The sequence below is a fragment of the Pristis pectinata genome, chromosome 3, assembly GCF_009764475.1.
Source record: "Pristis pectinata isolate sPriPec2 chromosome 3, sPriPec2.1.pri, whole genome shotgun sequence".
In the NCBI taxonomy this organism is placed as follows: domain Eukaryota; kingdom Metazoa; phylum Chordata; class Chondrichthyes; order Rhinopristiformes; family Pristidae; genus Pristis; species Pristis pectinata.
In genome coordinates, this window is record NC_067407.1 from 64438341 (window position 1) to 64458565 (window position 20225).

Here is a 20225-nt window from a genome sequence, read left to right on the forward strand (position 1 = left end):
CTTCCAGTGCTGGCATGGACACACAACATGCCTGGAAATTCCCCTCAACATTTTCTTTTCAATGGGACACCCATGCCTCACCTTTGACAAAGGACCAGCCTCACCCTTTGAAGAAAGACTTGCTCTTTCCGTGGTTAGTATTGCATCACACGGAGGAGATATAATTATTGGCAGGAATTAACATGAAGTCAACTCTGGCGGTAGTTGAAAAGAATAGTACTTTTTAAATAATTTGTGCTGACTTTGAAGAAATTGTTTTGGTGGAGGCATTGATTTACAAGGAGGTGGAGTTCCTGCGCAGTGGACCTGATGCCTTTTGCCGCAGTTGCTCTCCTGAGACCCTGTTGTAATGCGATGCCATCTTCCACTCTCCATAAAGTAAATCTCATCAAAAACCTGCTCTCCACCTCCTAACTTGCACTAAGCCCCGTTTGCCCATCATCTCTGGGATCACCAACACAGCTCAACGTGATACAGCTCATTCCTCTTTCAGATCCTCAATCCCCTACCTGACCAAGCAACCACCTTCAGCCTTACAACTGAAGGAGAACTCAGTGTTCCTCTGATTCTGGCCTCAGACACATCCCTGGTGTTTATCGCTCTGCATGAGCAGCTGTGGCTTCAGCTTCCTTTGCGATTTCCTCTTTTTTCTTAAAGCTGCCTTTTGACCAAGCTCTTTGGCCAAGCACCTTAGTTTTTGTATCTGCTTCTGTCTGACACTCGCCTGTGCTTTGCTGTGGAACAGCGTTATATTGGTGTAAGTGTTACAAGGACACTTGAAGAGCTTGAGGGACTCCCCAATCTCCAGTGAGAAAATGAGATAGGTCATTTTCTTGCCATCTTCTTTACAAAAAGGTCAGATTTCCACTGATGATGAGATCTGGGCTGCACAGTAATGTAGCTGGGTGACACGGTAGTGTAACGGTTAGTGTAACGCTATTACAATGCCAGCGACCTGGGTTCAATTCCGGCCACTGTCTGTAAGGAGTTTGTCCGTACTGCCCATGTCTGCGTGGGTTTTGTCCGCATGCTCAGGTTTCCTCCCATATTCCAAAATACTGGTTAGGAGCTATGGGCATGCTGTGTCGGCGCTGGAAGAGTGGTGACACTTGAGGGCTGGCCCAGCACATTCTCAGTAACACGAAAAGATGCATTTCACTGTGTGTTTCTATGTACATGTGACTAATAAATAAATAAATATCTTATCTTCAGCTACCAAATTCTACATTTGATTGACACCGATCAGTATAATGGGGAGTGTGTTGTGTTGAAGGGGTTGGGAAGGGTGAAGAAGAGCTGTATGAAGGGGATGGGAGGGTAGCTTGCAGGATGAGCTGCACCTAATTGAATGCTCTTGGTAAAAGCACACAGAATAGCCACCACCTTACCTGCTTTACCTTCAATTGCAAACCCGCTAGGATTATCCTGGGGTCTCTAGGAATCTTAGATTAATCTCTAGAACACCACTGGTAAATTGGTTAGTTATTGTCACAAGTACTGAGGTACAATGAAAGACTTTGTTTTGCATGCTATCCATACAGATCAATTCAGTACTTTGAGGTAGTACAAGGGAAAAGCAATAACAAAATGCAGAATATAGTGTTACAGTTACAGAGAAAGTGCAGTGCAGGCAGACAATAAGGTGCAAGGCCATAACAAGGCAGATTGTGAGGTCAAGAGTCCATCTTATCATACAAGTGGTCCATTTAATAGTCTTATAGCAGCGGGATAGAAGCTGTCCTTGAACCTGGTGGTACGTGCTTTCAGACTTTTGCGTCTTCTGCCCCAATGGGAGCAGGGAGAAGAGAGAAAGTCTAGGGTAGGAGGGGTCTTTGATTATGTTGGCTGAGACAACGAGAAATGTAGACAGAGTCCATGGAGGGGAGGCTGGTTTTCATGATGTGCTGAGCTGTGTCCACAACTCTCTGCAGTTTCTTGTGGTCTCGGGCACCATACCAAGCCATTATGCATCCGGATAGGATGCTTTCTATGGTGCATCTATTAAAAATGGTGAGGCTCAATGGGGATATGCTGAACTTCTTTAACCTCCTGAGTAAGTAGAGGTGCTTTCTTGACTATGGTGTCTGCATGGTTTGACCAGGACAGGCCAGTACACTGCCACTGCCAGCATACATGCAGGGAAAACCACTCAGCAACTTAAAACAAAGTATTGATGTTTACCCCTATTCTATGTGTACTTCAGTTTATTACTTAAAAGTCTTAAAAGGGCTATGCCAAACAGTTAGAGGTAGGAGGTCCTGTGATGCAACCTCCAGCTGCAGATTTAGCAAGCTTGATGGACAGCTCACTATTGGGTTCATGTTGAAGCCTTGTGTCCCCTTTGAATACACTAAGGTCCTACAGGGGAGGAAATCTTATCTTGTGTGGCCTATATGTGACTCCAAACCACGGCAGTATAGTGGACTCTTAACTACCTCCTCACTTCAGGATAAACCTGGAATGCCAGAACTTCCATCCACATCCTTATCCTGGGAACAAATAAGTTTTAAAAACTGACAGGATGCGGGCAATTCCTCTCCCATCCTGGAACAAGTTATTTCGGGGAAAGCAGTATGCTTGTTTTTCATGGGGTAGTCGTTTTGCATTTGTAAGTGATCTTGTTCTCCTTCACAGCTACTCAGCCTTGCGTTGTACTATACAGGTGGCAAGTAGTTGCCTTGTCAGGCGGAATGCATTGTTCCATCGCTGAGGTACACCTGTAAACCACAATGGGGCTGCACTGTGTTTCTCTGAAGCCGCCTGCAGACAAACTATTCATAGACTCATAGCCATGGAGAGATACAGCACAGAAAGAGGCCCTTCAGCCCACCGAGACTGCACCAACCATCAACCACCCATTTACACCAATCCTACATTGATCCTAATTTTATTATTCCCTCCTCCATTTTCTCTATTCTTAGGCACTATTAGGGGTCTTTGAAACCTGCAACCTCACTGCTACCACCTCCCTTATGCCAAGCACCTCCATTCCAGGGTTCAGTGAAGCTCAGGAGGGGTTTGGAGGAAGTCAATGTTAACAATAAAAAAAAACAGGTCTTTTATTTCCATCGAGTTTTTCGTGATCACATGGTGTCCCAGAGGACATTATAACCAATGATTTACTGCAGAAATGAAGTCTCTGTTGTAATGTAGAAACTGGTTTGTTGTTGGGGAGTTTCTCTACACTTTCCTCATAATTGGCTTACCTACTCTTGTCCTCTGGTCAAAGGTTGCAGCAGAAATTGCCATTATGGAACTAATGGGTGGGGGATAAATTTTGGTTATAGCTATGTGTGTCAGAGAGAGGTGATGCAATAGACAAGAGCATAGTCACAATTTATGTTATGATAGGATTTTGTTTTATTTTGCAATACAGAACATTGTAGGATTGTAGAGACAGAGAATTGTTATGGCACAGTGGGTGCCAATCGGCCCATTGAGTCAATGCTGGCTCATAGTAGACCAGCCCCATCCCTCGCTCTTCCCGTCCAGCCCTATCAACCTTTCTCTCTGAACTGCCTGTACAATTCCTTTTGGATTTTGCTACAGGCACTGAGTCCCAGGCCTGCCCCATCCTCTGCACTGTAGGATTTTCTTGATTGGTAAATTGGTTTATTATTGTCACATGTACCGAGGTACAGTGAAAAACTCTGTTTTGCGTGCCATCCATACAGATCATTTCGTCACATCAGTGCATCGACGTAGTACAAGGCAAAACAATAACAATGCAGAATAAAGTGTTACAGTTACAGAGAAAGTGCAGTGCAGGCAGACAGTAAGGTGCAAGGTCATGATAAGGTAGATTGTGAGGTCAAGAGTCCATCTTATTATACTAGGGGATCGTTCAATTGTCTTATTACAGTGGGATAGAAGCTACCCTTGAGTCTGGTGGTACGTGCTTTCACGCTTTTGTATCTTCTATCTGATGGGAAAGGGGAGAAGAGACAATGTCCGGGGTGGATGGGGCCTATGACTATGTTGGCTGCTTTACTGAGGCAGTGAGAAGTGTAGACAGAGGCCATGAAGGGGAGGCTGGATTTTGTGATGTGCTGAGCTGTGTCCAAAACTCTCTGCGGTTTCTAGCGGTCTCCGGTAGAGCAGTTGCCATACCAAGCTGTGATGCATCCGCATAGGATGCTTTCCATGGTGCATTGATAAAAATTGGTGTGGGACAAAGGGGACATGCCAAATTTCTTTAGCCTCCTGAGGAGGTAGAGGTGCTGGTATGGTGTTATTGATATATTCCTTGTGCCTTTCACCCTTCCCTTTAAATTTGCTTGCCCTGGTCAGCGGACTGTAGAACTATACAACCATTCTGTAGTATCAGAGAATCGTACAGCACGAAACGGGCCCTTTCAGCCCAGCTCGTCCGTGCCCACTGTGATGCCTGTCTACACTAATCCCATTTGCCTGCATTGGGCTCTGTATCCCTGTATGCCTTTTTCCACGTTTCCAGTGCCAACATTGCATGCTCACAACTTCCTAACCTGTACGTCTTTGGAATGTGGGAGGAAACCGGAGCACCTGGAGGAAACCCACGTAGACACGGGGAGAACGTACAAACTCCTTACAGACAGCAGCCGGAATTGAACCCGGGTTGCTGGCGCACTTGTGGGCTGCCCCCAGAACACTCTACGCAAAAAAAAGATGCATTTCACTGTGTGTTTCGATGTACATGTGGCTAATAAAGACATCTCATCTCATCTTATCTTATCTTATCTTATCTTATCTCATCTTATCTTATCTTATATTGTCTTATCTTGTCTTATCTTGTCTTATCTTATCCAAGTACCTGTCCAAATGCCTCTTAAACATGGTAATTGTATCTGCAACACAGCAGGAGACCACTTGGACTATCAAACCAATGCTGGCTCCTGGTTGAGCGATCCCATGCCATCCTGTGCTCTATCCTCTAGCCCAATGTTATTCACTCTTTGCTGTCTACCCATTTCCCTTCTGAAGACATTCACTGATCCTGTGATTCTGTTGCCACCACCCCCACAGGCAGTGAGTCCCTGAGCCTAACTACTCTCTCAGTTATGAAAATATTGACATCCCACTTGTATCCTTTGGACAGAAATTTGATTCTGTGCTCCCTGGTCCTTGAGCCATCTACAAATGGGAACCATCCCTAAATCCGTCGTGATCTTGTCCACCTTTCCCATCTCAAAGGAGAACAACCCCAGCTTCTCCAGTCTGACTTTGCAGCTGAAATCCCTCATGCCTGGGACCATTTCAGTAAATCTCTTCCCCACACTCTCTGGTAGGTTAATGTAACTTTGAATGCAATGGGTGGGAGTTTTGATAATTAAAATCTATTTGACCTTATCCTTACCTCTATGCAGATCCCTATGCCGACATAGTAAAAATGTACCTTTCTCAACTCTGGTTGTCCCAGAATGCTTCATTATTCTCGCAGAATCGCTGTTGTAAGGCAGGGGATGTAGCAGCTAACATCGGCATGGGAAGATCCCTCAGACAATCACATGATCTAAGCAGATCATCCGGTTTAAGGTGTTTACTGAGGGAGTATTTTGTCAAAATGCCCGCTAAAGGAGGCACCTCCAACAGTGTAGCACTCCCTCAGAACTGCATTGAAGTGCCACCCTGGATTACGGGCTGGTTTCTGGACTTGGGAGCAATAAACCTCTGCCTTCTGACTCAGAGGTATGAGTGCTACACACTGGGCAGTACCCCCAACAGATCTGCTGCCTCATAGCTCCAGCGATCCGAGTTCAGTCCTGACCTCCGGTGCTGTCTGTGTGGAGTTTGCACGTTCTCAATGTGACTGCGTGGGTTTCCCACAAGTGCTCCGGTTTCCTCCCACATCTTAAAGGCGTGGGGGTTGGTAGCTTAATTGGTCACTGTAAATTGCCCCCAGTGTGTGGGTGAGTGGTGGAATCTGGGGGGGTGTTGATGGAAATGTGAGGGAGAATAAAATAGGATTAGTGTAGGATTGGTGTAAATAGGGTGGATGGACTATGTCCTAGCATGGGCTCGATGGGCCGAAGGGCCTGTTTCCATGCTGCACAACTCTATGAGCTACGTATTGTGTGTCTGTCACCAGGAAATGCAGTTTGAATGAGGGGCCTGATTAATGCTGGCATATTGCTCGCTGTAACGCAGAGGGACTCGCGTACCAAAAGGGCAATCTGGTCATGAAAGGATCCCGCGGACAGTGCTGCTCAACTCGGTGTACTGCACAGCCAAGCTGCGGCCTCTCACACTCTTCTGTTAAAAGCCACATTAAGGCCCGCATGTTTCTTTTAATTCTTTCCCCCCATCTTTTCTGATTTAAACTAAGCAGAATATCAAAGAGGGTTTAAAAGTGCGAGAGAGTGCACCTCAAAGCCACTTTTTATGAGAATATAAGAGATGAGAGGTGGCTCTCTGGAGACCCATATGCCACCTCTAATCCCGCAGTCTAAGATTTAATCACTGCTTTCACCCAGTATGACGAGACAATCCTGGGTAAACAAAGGACTACTGGGAGGAGTACAATTTCCAATTAAAGATCACTAATGCCCCAACTCCCTCTTAGTGATGTCTGTGAACCAAGGTCTTTATTAATTTTGGAGAGTGGGGGTCGAGAGTTAGTCAATGGCATCTTGTACTGGCTTCCCTTTTTCATGAAGGATTGACTAACCCAGCGAGAGCATCAGTGGCCCCTTTCCCCTCCAGAATGAGGGACTTCCAAAGACAACTTAATTAATGTTTGCGTTCTTTTGCATCAATAGAATAAATGCTATACACACAGCTGGTCCCCTGTTTAGCCCAATGCAAGGGGCTGTCACACACATGGGGAATAATCCTGATTCTGTTTACATGAGAAATACCTGCTTCTGAAAACGAGACTTCTAAACCATCCCTCCGCTGACTGTGAAGCTGCTTCTGCCTTGGATTCTGCGGCAGAATATTATAGCAAAATGGATGAAGTTATGATTGATAAGAAAGGTGGAATCAATTTGAAGTGTTGATTTATTTTTTGTGAGGGTAGTGACTGGGTTGGGTTGCAGAGTGACCAGTGTTCCTAATGCATTTCACTCCAAGTATCTGGTGATCATGCCTTAACCTCAATGCTGGGCATTTGATCACTGGGGAAGATAACATAAGAAAATAAGAGCAGGAGTAGGCCACTCGGCCCCTCAGCCCTGCCCCAGGCCTCATCTCCTCTACTGTGCCAGTTCCCCATAGCCCTCAATTCCCCGATCTTTCCAAAATATATCAAATTCCTCTTTAACTATCTCCAGTGATCCAGCCTCCACAACTTTCTGGGACAGAGAATTCCAGAGATTCACTATCCTTTGAGAGATTCTTTTTAAAGCTGTTTCCAATCTCACACAGAGCTCTGCAGATGAAACTTTCCACTCAAGTTATCAAAAAGAATCTTGACTGCAGTAACGTCTGCTGCTTTTAGCTCCCTCACTGGTAAAGAATCTATGCCAAACATCTTCCTTGTGACACACACTCTATCTTCTTACGATCAAAGGAGGCAACTGCTTATAATTCATCAGTGAAACCATATTTGGAATACCTTAACTATCTTTTGCTTGGTAGCATTTTTGTGTGTTGGAAAGGGCAGGGAGATCAGTCAAAGTCGAGTTTATTGTCACATGCACAAGTCCATGTATGTACAGGTGCAATGAAAATCTTACTTGCAGCAGCATCACAGGCACATAGCATTGAAGACATAACATTCACAAGAAAAAACATAAATTATACAAAGTTATAAAAATACTACATTGGAACAAAAAAAAGTCCAATTGCAGTGCAAAGTGGCCACAGTCATAGTGTTGCTCTACTGAGGCAGTGATTAGGGTTGTGCAGGTTGGTTCAAGAACTGAATGGTTGAAGGGAAGTAGCTGTTCTTGAACCTGGTGGTGTGGGACTTCAGGCTTCTGTACCTCCTACCTGATGGTAGCTGTGAGAAGATGGCATGGCTTAGATGGTAAGGATCTTTGGTGATAGATGTTGCCTTCTTGAGGCAGTGCCTCATGCAGATACTACTGCTGGTGGGGAGGGATGTACCCGTGATATATTGGGCTGAGTCCACTACTCTCTGCAACTTCTTACGTTCCTGTGCATTGGAATTGCTGTACCAGACTGTGATGCAACCAGTCAAGATGCTTTCAACAGTACATCTGTAGAAGTTTGTTAGCTTGTTTGGTGACATGTTGAAACTTCTTAACCTTTTAAGAAAGGGAATATCCCCCCCCAGTGCCACAGCTTCAACTAAATTTCTTGAAAAATTATGTAAATACCCAGGATTCCTTTTGCTCTGCCACTGAAATTAAGGAAGAGAAGATGGGGATGGAGATTTAACAAAAACTAACAAGAATTCCAACCCTTCAACTTCATAAACAATACAAATAAAAAGTGAGGTTAAAACTCTCAACTGATGTTTGTTCGTAAGGTGTATACCATGACTCAGGGGCAGTAGCTATGGTGCTGAGTCATAGATTCAGAGAGTCATACACCACGGAAACAGGCCCTTTGACCCAACTGGTCCATACTGACCAAGATGCCCTCTAAGCTGGTCCCATTTGCTTGCCTTTTATCCATATCCCTGTCCAAGTATCTTTTAAACGTTGTTAATGTACCTTCCTTTACCACGAATATACCTGTCTCAACCACTGACGTACCTGGCTCAACCATTCAGAAAGTCACTGGGACAAAAAGGCTAAAAAACTGCAAACGCTGGAAATCTGAGATAAAAACAGTGGGCTACAGATTACTGACCAGAAGTGGGAGCATTTAGAAAGCAGGTGTTGTAACTTGAGAAGAACAAGGAGATTGTCTGTGATAGGGCGAGACCAGGAGAGGCAGGGTGGTGCAGACTGGTGCCAGGTGATGGAGGGAGAGGGCGGCTGGGGGGAGTCTTGGGATCAAGCCCCATCCAGGGGCCTGTGTGCCAAATCGAGGTCTCCGCTCCCATGCAGAACCAAGGGGGTCTGATGAGCTGCTAAACCAAGTGTGCCCGCTCGTGTGGATGTGGAAAGTTCAAGGCCACATTGGAAGAAGAACAGGGGAGATGTCACTGGTCTCCCAACCGATGCCTGTCCTTCGATCTACAATGGTAGAATGTCTTGAATCATCACTAATTCTGGGATCCTGCTGTGTGTGATGCGGGTGTAACAATTCTTACCCTTCAACAACTGATCATCAAATGTACTCCCTTGCTTGTAAAATGCCAAACCAGGCCATTCAGCCCATCATGTCTTGCTGATGGTTGTGCACTGTACTGGCCTTTCCCAACATGCTTGACCCTGACAATATACACTTCCATCCCTTTCTTCCTTGGGTGCTATTCCAGCTTCCCCTTAAATAGTATCCATGGCATCCACCTTAATCACTCCAGCCAGAAGTGAGTTCCATCTTTTTGGCAGTCTCTGGGCAGGGAAGTTGCTCCCGGTTATGCTACTGGACTTATTAATTGTTACCTTAACTTTGTGACCCTTGTTCAGTCTCTCCCACAAGCAAATCTATCCTATCGAACCGCATCAGAATTGCAAACACCTCTCATGGCCTTTTCTTTCATATGAAGACAATCCAGTCCATGCATCCTTTCCCAATAAATAAAGCCCGTCATCCCTCTGAATTCTCTTTGTAATAAGACCTAAACTATGCTCAGGTGGTTAAGAAGGCAAATGGTGTTTTGGCCTTCATTGCAAAGGGGTTGGAGTTCAAAATTAGGGATGTTTTGTTGCAATTGTACAGGGTGTTGGTGAGGCCTCATCTGGAACACTGTGCATAGCTTTGGTCCCCTTACCTAAAAAAAATACAGTAACAGTGGAGACAGTCCAAAGGATATTCACCAGGCTAATTCTTGGGGTGAGATGGTTGTCCTGCAAGAGAGGCTAAATAATTTGGATCCGTATTCCTTGGAATTTAGAAGAATGAGGGGTGATCTTATTCAAATATATAAGATCTGAAGGGGGCTCAGCAGGGTAGATGTTGGGATGTTTTCACTGGTGGGAAACTGACAAACAAGGGCCCATAACTATAAGATAAGGGGCTGGTCATTTAAAACTGAGATATGTGGAAATTTCTTCTGGCAGAGGGCGGTGAATCTTTGGAATTCTCTGCCCTGGAGGGTGGTAGAAACTGGATCATTAGACTTATTTAAACGGAGGTGGGTAAATATTTGATAGATCGAGGTATAGAGGGTTATGGGGTACTGACACAGAAGAGGAGTTGAGACCAGCATAGATCAGCCATGATCATATTGAATGGTGGCGCATGTTTGAAGGGCCTGGTGCCTACTCCTGCTCCTGTCTTCTTATGTTCAGTGCTCCACGTACAGCCCATCCAAGGTTTTTGGAAGCTTAACATTTTCATAATGTTCAATTCCACCTCCTGGAAGTATCCCTTGAGACCTAATCCACTCCATCCATGGCATTGCTCCTTTTTGTGACTTGTGTACCTGCACCTGTGATCTCTTTGCCCCAACACTCCGATGAAACTCCTAGTGTCCGATCATTATATCCGCTCATCTTTCCTAACTAATCATATCACCTCAACTAAGTTAATGGGAAATTAATTTGCTAGTTATATTTGCCATAAACTAGTTTAATTTAGCAGGTTATTACTTGAGAGAAGGAAATAAATATCTACAGCTGTTGGAATTCTGAAATAAAAACAGGAAATGCTGGAAACTACTCAGCAGGTCAGGCAGCATCTGTGGAAAGAGAAACAGTTAACATTTCAGGTTGAAGGCCCTTCAACAGACCTGGGAAAGAGAGAACATAAGCAAGACACAAAATACTGGAGGAACTCAGAGGGTCAGGCAGACCTATGGAGGGAAATGGACAGGCAATGTTTGGGGTTGAGACCCTTCATTAGGATTGGAAAGAAAGAGGGGAGATGGCCAGTATAAAGGGATGGGGGGGAGGGATACAGCAAGAGCTGGTGGGTGACGGGTGGATCCAGGTGAGGGGGGTGATAGGCAGGTGAGGGAGGGGGGACAGTGGGAATGATGCAAGAAGCTGGGAGGTGATAGGTGGAAGTGACAAAGGGCTGAAGAAGATGGAATCTGATAGGAGAGGATAGTGGACCATGGAATAAAGGGAAGGAGGTGAGGAGGGGAACCGGAGGGAGGAATGTGTGGGTGATGGGCAGATCGAGAGGGTGGGGGAGGGGAAAGAGATGAGGTGATGGGTCCAGTGTGATAAGGGAAAAAAAGGGACAGAGGGGAGTGGTTACCGGAAGTTAGAGAAACTTATATTTGTGTCGTCAGGTTGGAGACTCCCAAGGCAGAATATGAGTGCTGTTCCTCTAATCCATGTCTAGCCTCAACTTGGCAGTAGAGGAGGCCATGGGCAGATATGTCGGTGTGGGAATGGGAAGTGGAATTAAAATGGCTGACCACCGGGAGATTCTGGCTGTTATGGCAAATGGAGCGAAGGTGCTCGAGAAAGCGACCCGCCCCCCCCCCCCCCCCCAATCTGTGTGGGGTATCACCAATGTAGAGGAGGCCGCACATGGAGCACCAGATGCAATAAATGACATCGGTAGATTCACATGTGAAGGACTGCCTCACCTGGAAGGACTGTTTAGGGCCCTGAATGGTGGTGAGGGAGGAGGTGTAGGGGCAGGTGTAGCACTTAACGCAGTAGAGAGAATGTAAGTTCGTTTTAAGCTGCAGAGAAGGTGGGAAGGGATGGACAGATCAAAAGGGAATATCTCTGACAGGGTGAGACTCAGTGGGAGAGAGAGGTTCGATAAATTCTCAGGTGCTAGCAACCTACAGCTCCTTGTGTGAGGACCATTGTGTTGGGCATTCAGGAAACTGAAATTCCGTCAGTGTCTTCAATGCTCACCTCCCTTAGGTAAGAGAGAGGGAGGCATCAATGTTATTCGACAGGTCCAGAGCAGGGACTGACGACAATTGTCTTCAATACAAATAAACATTGGGCGGCCTTGCTGCTGACTGTTGTTGGTGTGTGCACTACCCCCCTCAACTGACAGTAGAAAGGAAAGAGTGTGATGGAAAGTCTGCTCACATCCCCAGTTCCTGAACCCAGTGTATCCAGGTACCAAAGAGGTTGTCAGACAAGTGTGATCCTCCTGATAGCCTCATCCAGCCTTATGCACCGGCCTTGATTAGCTGCTCGTTTGTCGCGGTGCTGTTTATGGGATCTTGCTGTGCACACAGCGATTCACTGTGTGTTCACAAACTTACAGTCAGTGAGAACATTAGTTGTTTTTTCACTTCAGGACTGAGACTGATAGTTGGCACATAGATGGGGATTTCTCCATTACTTGGGGAGGACTTCAGGATGGTCTGACAATGGATGCTGTAGAAATGGGGGGGCACTCAAAGGGAACCCTGCACCCACAGAGTGATTGGACCTATGTGAGGCTGTAGTTTGGGCAATGGAGGCAAAGCAAAGGGTATGGGGAACACTGTGGTGGGAGAAGGGAGCCGATGGTTTCATGGAGTAAATTTGTGGTGGCCAATACTTTGACCTAGTATAGAAGTGGAGTAGTACACATTGCAGTCATGCTTAAACAAGGGAGGGTGTGAAGCAAGTCTAAACTATGATGAGGTAGTTTTGTGGCAATCCCTTGGTGAACTGTCCCATTCAGGAGGTATAGTCATAGAGTTATACAGGACGGAAACAGGGCCTTTGGTTCAACTGGTCAATGCCAACCAAGATGCCCTATCGAAGCTTGTCCTGTTTGGCCCACAACCTTCCAAACCTTTCCAATCCATGCACCTGTCCAACTGTCTTTTAAGAATTGTTATTTTACCTGCCTCAACCATCAGTCATTTCTGGGACATTGGTCATTACTGGGAGAATGGTGCTAGATGTACGCAGTGACACTTACAGCCACTCCCAGGTCTGGTATAGTGCTGAGCAGAAGCCCTGTGAAGCTTCCTCACTCTCCTCCTCTTCAGGAAGAGCATCCTTCCCAATACACCATCTCGTGGCTTCACACTGTGTAAAAGAAAGAACATTGTTGTCAAGAATTCTCCAGCAACATCCCAAAGCACTTTATAGCCAATGAAACACTATACTGTAATGTGGGAAAAGGGGCAGGCAATTTGTGCACAGCAAGCTCCCATAAGCTGCAAGGTAAGTTAATTTTCCCACTGAGATGTGGATATTGGTGAAGGCACTGAACTGATGTTACACCAAGCCAAGTAGGGCTTTGGTTCAACATTTCACCCCAAGCTCCTGAGGTTGTGAATGATACTATATAAATGTACCTTTCGTATATAGTCTGATTCACACAAACAATTCTGGATATTTGGAAGAGGCTCCCAGTGCCTCTAGCTCGGTCATTATCATCCCTTTGGTACATTTCTCATCTGCAAAGTGCCTTGGGTCAGGGTTCTGCGTTCAAGGTGCTGTACAATCTTATAACAACACAGAAGAAGGATGTTCAGCCTATCTAGCCCATACTGACTCATAGCAGAATAATCCCATTACCCCCCTTCTACATTTCTGTTACCCATTCTCCCACTTATGTAATCAACTCATCTTTAGTAGAATTCTTCACTAATATGGAAACTGAGAGAGTTGCTTCTAAGATTAGGGTGCTGAATCTAAATGAAGGAAACTATGAAGGTGAGATGTGATCTGGTTATGATAGATTGGGAAATGTTTCTGCAGGGTTGACAGTGGACAGAGAATGGCTAGTATTTAAAGGATGCATGGCTGAATAACATAAGTTCTTCATTCCCATCTGGTAAGGAGTACGTCCAAGGACGAGAAATATAAAATTGCCTGAGCAAAGTAGCGAACCTGAGAATTGGGAGCAGTTTCGAATTCATCAAAGGAAGACAAAGGAAAGGGAAAACAGACCATGAGGGTAAACTTATAGAGAACATGAAAAGTATAAAACTGATGAAGATATGTGAAAAGAAAAGGTAAAGACAAATGTAAGTCCCTTACAGTCAGAACCGGGGGAACTTATAATAGGGAACAATGAAATGGTAAACCAATTCAATGTATCGTTTCGATCCATCTTCACAAAGTAGGGTGCAGATAAACTTCCAGGAATGTTGGGGAATACAGGGTTTGGAGGGAGAGAGGAGCTGAAGGAACTCAGTATTGGTGGGGAAATGATGTTAGGGGAGTTGTTGGGAGTGAAGGCTGATAAATCCTCAGGACCTGATAGTCTGTAGTCCAGAGTAGGTAAGGTGGTGAAAGAGGCAAATGGTATGTTGATCTTCATACTGGGGGGAATTGATACAGGAATGGGGATGTCTTACTGCACTTGCACGGGCCCTTGGTGAGACCACATATTGAGTGTTGATTGTAGTTCTGGTCTCTGTATCTGAGGAAGGATTGATTAATTGACCCAATTTCTCTTCATACATTCGTCCTATCATCCCAGGGATCAGACTGGTGAACCTTTGCTGAACTCCCTCCATAGCAAGAACATCCTTCCTCAATACCCTGCAGCTGGGGAGAAGGGATCTCATTGAAACTACAAAAGCATAACAGGACTGGACGCTCCTGATGGAAGGCAGTTCAGGACCATGGGTCACAGTTTAAGGACAAAGGATAAGCTATGTAGGACCAAAGAAAAACACCTCCACCCAGAGGGTGGTGAACCTGTGGAACTCTCTACCACAGAAAGCAGTTGAAGTCAGGTGTGGTTCATAGGATTGAAGGATAAAGAGACAGGTGGACTAAATTTAGAAACTTTTACACTCCCAGTCCTGATGCAGGGTCTCGAAATGTTGACCATCCCTTTTGTCTCCATGGATGCTGCCTGACCCACTGGGTTCCGCCAGCAGGTCGTATTTTTACTGCAGATCCCAGCATCTGCAGTCTCTGAATTTGGATGATCAGCCATTAAATGGCCTATCCTTGCTCCTATAATTCTTTTGCTACTTGAAAGGGGTCATTTACAATGGCCAATTAACCTATCAGTTTTGAGACGTGGGAGGAAACCGGAGAACCCAGAATAAACCTGTGGGGTCACAGGGAGAACGTGCAAACTCCACACAGACAGCACCCGAGGTCAGGACTGAACCCGGGTCCCTGGAGCTGTGAGGCAGTGGCTCTACCAGCTGAGCCACTGTGCCCCCTCTGCATGGCTGTCAGAGTGGAAGGACACGAATCTGTCTCCCAGCCAGAATCACCGCCTCCATACCCCTCAGCACCAGGAACCCTGGACAATCTTGCTCCCTCCCTCTACCCCTCACCGCGGTGAGAGGTTGCAGATGGGGATTTGCCTCGGCGAGAGGGAGACATCTGAATGACCTGGGATGAAAGCTGGCTTGTGCTTGCCCAGCGAGGGACTGGAGCTCATGAAGCCCAGGAATGAGATGTTTTTTCCCTGTTCCAGCACACCTCCCTAGTCCCGCAATCTGCTACTGATTTCCTGAAGGAAAACCATTCTTGACAAACTTACTGAACTATTTTGAGGATATGACCAGGAGAATAAATGCAGGAGAACCAGAGGATGTGGTACATTTGGACTTCCAGAAAGTTTTCAATGAGGTCCCACATAAGGGTGCAAATTTACACCTGGTGGGATTGGTGGTAAGGTGTGGACATGGACAGAGAACCGGTTGGCTGACAAGAAACAAAGTGCTTCAGGAGAAGGAAGACCTGGTAGATTTTGTTTTTTGGTGGACGGGTAGGGGTGCTGGGGAGGGTGTGTAAATAAAACCTGTGAGCAGGAAAAGTGCAGCGAGACTTGGAGCCTGGGGTGAGCCAGTGAATGCAATGTAATTGGCATCTTGCCCAGTGACATTGCCGAGAATATGATACATGGAGGGTTTTATTTTCTCAGCCCTGTTTTGATTTCAGCCTGTTTTGCAGTGGCTTCCTTTTATCTGAGGATCAGGGCTGTCAGGGCGTGAGGTGATTAATAACAGGGCGGGAGCTGATCGTCTAAACTCCGAGCTGGCTGGGAAGAATCAAATCATTCCACATGGTGCTCCGAAGTTACTCACCCTTCACCCAGGCTCCTGACTGCACAATTTGCAGAAAATGTTACATAAATAGTTACCCACAGTTTTTATCAGCCATTGAAAGTGCAACCATGCACTCATCAAAGAATTAATGCACTTAAACCTCCTTGAGCTCCTTTGGCAGGCCAGTTCTTCCTTTGATTTATGACTTGCCACAACTTCTCCTCCTTCCTCTCCTGAAGGCATAGATTCTCTCTGGGAGACAGTTTCATGGGCTTCCAATTTGACAATCAAAGCAATGATGCATCTTGTACACCACCTTTAATGTCGAACAACACCCCAAGGCACTTTGCAGATGGGAAACCAGAAAGAAATTGGACACTGTGCCAAAGTGGAAGATATCAGAGAGCGAGAGGCAACGGGCAGCCTCTCCTACAGAGCTGGAATTGCTTGTGTGAATCAGACTAAACTAAAAAAAAGAAAAGTGCATTTAGATAGCGTCCTTTGCAGCCTCAGGATATGCCAGCTTTTCAAGAGTAGTCACTGTAATAACACGGGAAAGACCGCTGCTGATCTGCGCAGAGCAAGATCCCATAAATGCCAAGGAAAGAAATAGTCAGACAATCTACAGGAAATGCAGGTCAGGCAGCATTTGTGGAAAGAGAAGCATAATTAACATTTCAGGTTGAAGATTCCTCAGGAGAGCAGGATCTTTATCCTCAAATGTTAGCCCTGTTTTCCTTTCCACAAACCCTGCCTGACTTGCTGAGTATTTCCAGCATTTTCTGTTTTTATTTCAGATTTGCAGCAACTGCAGTTTTTTGACATTCAATCAAATAATCCATTTGCATGATGCATGTTGAAGAACAGCTGAGCTGGGAACAACTTCCCTACTCAATTTAAATATATTACCTAAAAAGTAAGAGAGGGTAAGATTATAATTGGATCAGTTCTACTTTGAGAATGTCTGCACAAACAAAGCTTGTAGCAAGCTTAATGGAATAGTTTGGGACATCTTAAGCTTCACATAAAACGGGCAGATTAAATTGGTAAAAATAGTTTGGAGGACGAATTTCATAAAATGCATTCAGGACAATTTCCTGAAAATACTTCTTGAAACCAAATAGGAAAACAATTTGTTTTGATCTGGCGTAGCAAGCCACAAATAATTAGTAATTGGATGGTAAAGGATTATCATATGTTTGAATTCTGTACTCAGTTTGAGAGGGACACAATTCAGCCTGCAACTAGATTAGATTAGTTTATTGTCATGTACACCAGGGTGCAACAACATTCCTTGTTCACATGAAACTCACAGAGTAAACAGTGTACATGGTAATAATAAATACAACGACGAGCACTAAACAGCAGAATGGTGCAAAGATTGCAGTGCAAACTGAAGTATTGCAAAAGAATACTGAAGTGATAATAATGGAATAACCGAGAGTGGTAGAATTAAGAGTATGGGAACGTGGCAGCACCACCGGGAAGGGGATGTGAAAGAGGTGATCGGTTCAAGAGTCTGATAGCAGTCGGGAAGAAGTTGCCCTTAAAGTCTGGACATCTGGGCTTTCAAGCTCCTGTATCTTCTCCCAGAAAGTAGAAGAAAGAAAAGGGAATGGTCAGGGTGGCAGCCATTTTTGCCTTTACCGTTAGCTTTCCTGAAGCAATGCACCGTAAAGATGGACTGAATGGAAGGAAGTGACAAGCCTGTGATGTACTGGGCTGTGTTCACCACTCCCTGCAGCTTTAGTTGGTCCAGAGCAGAGCAGTTGCCGTACCAGGCTGAGATGCAACCCGTCAGAATACTTTCTATGGTGCATCTGTAGAAGTTCAAGAGAATCCTTGTGGACTTGAAAATCCTAATGACTTGAAAATTAATAAAGCCATTTCTAAATGTATGAGGAGCCTGTTCTCTGAAACAGATTGGAAAATTTGATTAAGAGAGTTGCCCGTGGATAAACAATAAAAGAAAATGCCAAATAAAAATTCCAAGTGAAAAGTAATTCACCTGTGGGGAACAAAGGAGTTTAAGGACAGTGTCAGACTGAAAGAGACTTGTTAATGCTGCAAGGAGTGGTGGTCAACCTGAAGACTGGAAGAATGTCAGGGCACAGCACTGGGTAGCTGGAACATTGACGGAGAGGTGAAAGGTAGCATGTGAGTTGATAGGTCAGAAATACAAGAAACTGGTGGAGATGACCCTACATGGTCCCACCTCCATCTCCTCATTAAATGTAGGAGATCGAAGCTAAATTACCTCCCCTCTGCTGCCTCCTGGCTGTTGACCAGGATCCAAAGAAGCCCCTCTCAAATGAGTATGGTATTTTGCACAATGTAGGGATGTGGTAAGAGGTTTGAGCTTACCAGGTAGTGCTGCTTCTCTTTGCTACATTCAGCTATGTGTAGAACAACTCTGGTGGTAAATTGCATAATTATAGATGAGATTGTCATTTCACTTAATTATAAGACCAGGAACTTCATCTTGTTATTTCTTGTTATAAGAAAGGAGGAAGAATTTTTGACTGCAGGCTGTTGGGGTAATTGGCTGACTTCAAGATCTTGGAAACAGGCCTCAGTGAGGTGTTGTGTGGAAAGTCAGCTCTGTGATCCAAGCTTAGCTGCGTCACTTGTATGTACAGCTTGTTAGCTGTATGCTGTATCGCAGCATCACTTGAGTTCTTCCAGCAGATTGTTTCTACTCCATATTCCAGCATCTGCAGTCTCTTGGGTCTCCATTTAAGTTAGCTGGTTTTACTTGGATGTTTGCCTGGGGGCTTCACTTCGATTGCTCCGCCCCCACTATGTGGCCATTGGTCAATCTGCATGCCCATCCTTGTGGGGCCTTGCCTTCCTCAGCCAATCTAAAAGACAATTGGAGCAACAAACAACCTGCTGGAGGAACTCAGTGGGTTGAGCAGCATCTGTAGGGGGAAAGGAACTGTCGATGTTTCAGGACTGACATAGCGTTTCTACCTGAAATGTCGTCAGTTCCTTTCCCCCCACAGATGCTGCTCAACCTGCTGAATTCCTCCAGCAGATTGTTTATTGCTCCAGATTCCAGTATCTGCAGTTAAAAGCCAATTAGATGATTCTTGATTTTTAGTCTAAACAACCTTTTATCACATCTTTATTTTTTGAAGTAATACATACATATAATAATAAAGGGGGAAATAAAACTGTTCTTTTAGTGATTCTATGACTTTTCATCCTCCCATGGATGGATCCTGGTGGTAAATCTTCAGCCTCTGGAGCGCTGGCAACCTTGTCCACTTCCTGGTCCAAGTCCTGCCTGTCTTTTCTGTTGGATATCAATGACTGCATTCACAAAGGTCCGAACAAGGACGTCTGGAACCAAAGCCAACTGTTGGGTTTTGTTCTTGGGATATGAATTTCCCACACCTCCTTTCTGTGGGGGCAGTAAGCACCCACCTTAGCATAGAGTCATAAAGCAATACAGCATGGATACAGGCCCTTTGGCCCAACCAGTCCATGCTGACCATGGTGCCCACCCAAATTCCTACGTTCGGCCCATATCCCACCAAGCCCTGCCTCTCCATGTACCTATCCAAGTGCTTCTTAAATGATACCACTGTACCTGCCTCAATACTTCCCCTGGCAGCTCGTTCCATATACTCACCACCCTCTGCGTGGAAAAGTTGCCCCTCAGGTCCCTTTTAAATCATTCCCCTCTCACCCTAAGTATATGCCCCCTAGTTTAGGACTCCCCTACCCTGGGAAAAAGACCGTTACCATCCACCTTATCTCTGCCGCTTCTATAAGGTCACCCATCATTCTCTTATGTTCCAAGGAATAAAGACTTAACCTGGCCAACCTCTCCCTATAACTCAGGCCCTCTAGTCCTGGCAACATCCTCATAAATCTTCTCTGCACTCTTTCCAGTTTAGAAAATCTGATCCAAGTTTCAATAATGAATGCTAAATGTCAATTAACTACTACCTATCTAATGGTTTAGTAGTAAAGCAAATTACATATGTATTCAATTTGCTTAAAGTAGTGCCACTTCTACCAGTAATAGTATTGTTTCTACAAAAAACATTATTCTACAGATTGCATTTCTGGACTATGTAGAATGGGAAGGGGTATGTGATGTGAAATGGAGTTACAAGAATGGCTGCATTAGGTGTCCAAAGAAATTCCAGCCCTCTCATGACTGTTTCTGGAAATGAAAGATAGGGAGATGTAAAACAGATTGTCAGCTAGCTTCATTGTATTAAATTCCACCCTGATATTGCCACGTCTAGGTTGAATCAGCTAGACCCTCCTGGATAAAACAGGCTCCTATAAATGGATGGCACAGTGGCATGGCTAGTAGAGCCACAGTGTT

At 45.1% G+C, this 20225-nt stretch overlaps 1 protein-coding gene across 3 annotated transcripts in view; it reads left to right on the plus strand.

The window, feature by feature from the left end:
* LOC127568211 (LIM homeobox transcription factor 1-alpha-like) overlaps positions 1-20225 on the plus strand; it is a 260903-nt gene that overhangs the window by 213031 nt on the left and 27647 nt on the right. The window lies entirely within an intron of this gene.